This window comes from Salmo trutta, chromosome 19 (assembly GCF_901001165.1).
Source record: "Salmo trutta chromosome 19, fSalTru1.1, whole genome shotgun sequence".
NCBI lineage: Eukaryota > Metazoa > Chordata > Actinopteri > Salmoniformes > Salmonidae > Salmo > Salmo trutta.
In genome coordinates this window covers 42,868,864-42,870,655 of record NC_042975.1, presented here as the reverse complement: position 1 = coordinate 42,870,655, position 1,792 = coordinate 42,868,864, and the positions used below count along the sequence as shown (strand labels likewise).

The window sequence follows — 1,792 nt, the reverse complement described above, 5'->3', positions numbered from 1 at the left end:
ACCCACTGTCAAGAGAAATGAAATGTGTTAATAGCATGTGTTAATAGCATGCAACTGACTAGAGCAAACACTGCATTGATTATTTAAATCAGAGGGTAACACAGATTGAGAGCTGGCTCATGTTAAGGAGGGCACACTTTCTACATGACAGAATCATCATGTTTGTTCCATGGTACCATTCATCTGAATGTTCTGTAACACCACTGATCACCACCCCAGAGTCCATTTTATATGACAAACAAATAGACAAGTACTAAATTGAGACCTGATTCGATTGGTACTGACTGAAGGTATACGATCTAGTATCTTATTCGGAAAATTAATTATGGCTCAACTGGCCAATAACCAAACCCTGAGAAATGTAGTTAATTACTAGTGAATTACAACCATTCATTGAGAATAAACATGTAATATTCTACATTAGACAATAATCCATAACACAATTCAATCATCTACACTAAACAGACCTACATGTAACTGTAGGAAAACGAATCATAGACCTCCACACAAAAGTAGGCTGCGATATCATCGATGTACTGATATCTCCACCTTGTGGACAATAATCCATATTGCATCACAGAAACTAGTGAAACAAATTGGGAATATTGTGTGTGTGTGTGCATGTGTGAGATTGAGAGGGAATATGCCAATTCCGCATTCAGTTAATTTCCCAATTCCCGCCGCAACTTCACGTGGCATTTAAACGTGATAATGCGACACCATATTTACAGAACCAAGTGGACATATTGAGAATGGTAATGATTCATAAAATGGGTAAGTAATAGCCAACTAATGTATTAAAGAAAAAACACTATAGCATGACCACCTATGGAAATGTCCTCTAAAAGTTATATTTTTGGGGGGGAACTTGGTTAACTAAATTCACATACTAAAATAAAACCACAAAGGTGGATAGCCCAGTAGCCTACAATAACATGTGCATTATAATCTAAATTAATAGTTTTATGTAACTTGAATAAGTAGGCTACATTTCTATAGCTTGATTGTAGATACCTATATATCCCTTCTCATGCACATTAAGAGTGAAATATGATTGATCGTTGGCTTTTCAACCGCATTATGTAAGCTTTTCAATAATCAAGTTATGGCGTAGAGAGAAGCTTCTGAATTAGAATATTTACTAGACAAGGTCCGTCGCTTAAATAGAAAACAAATAGCCTTTCAAACAAACAGCCTGGCAGAGTATAGCTATCGATAACTGTCCCTCCAGCTTACCTCTGACAAACGAAGATGGAAAACATTTTGAGTAGCGAAACAGTCGGGATGAGTGATTCAGCTTTCCTATTGCGCAGTTGTAAAGCCACTGATGGGAGCCACTCAATACGAACGCCTCCGTCTATGGCGCAGAATTCACCTACTCCTCCGGTCCTCAGTGGACGAGATACAGCTCGCGCCACGATGCACGCTGGCACTGTCACTCTTAAGGAAACAGAACAAAAGGGCCACGGCATTTTGAAGAAGACATGCGGTGATGTTGTCAAATTCCCCAAATAAGGACTGTGGCGCTTCACGTGTCCACAGATGAGACAAAGTTAAAGAATTGTTATCATGAAGCCCCATTTACAGTTGTCACAAAGGGCTTTACAGCAACTAGGCGGAGATCCCTTAACAGCAGTGCCAAGGAAAAACGAAAGGACGAAACCTCTAGAACAGGGTTCCCAAACTTATGGCCCGCGGGCGATTTTATTTGGCCCCTTAAGTACTTTAGTGTGTGGAATTTTCATTGTTGGACATAAGTCTGTAAAAAAATTATAATCTGGAAATCAGCTCC

At 39.3% G+C, this 1,792-nt stretch overlaps 1 protein-coding gene across 2 annotated transcripts in view; it reads right to left on the bottom strand.

The window, feature by feature from the left end:
* LOC115154632 (lysine-specific demethylase 6B) overlaps nt 1–1,500 on the bottom strand; it is a 26,268-nt gene extending 24,768 nt beyond the window's left edge. For both annotated transcript variants that reach the window (XM_029701074.1, XM_029701075.1), the window contains exons 1-2: nt 1,237–1,500; nt 1–5 (exon numbers count right to left, since the gene is read on the bottom strand). The exon at nt 1–5 is cut by the window's left edge and continues 242 nt beyond it. The gene's annotated coding sequence lies outside the window, so the exon portion shown is untranslated. The remainder of the gene's footprint in view (nt 6–1,236) is intronic.
* Nucleotides 1,501–1,792: the final 292 nt, after the last annotated feature.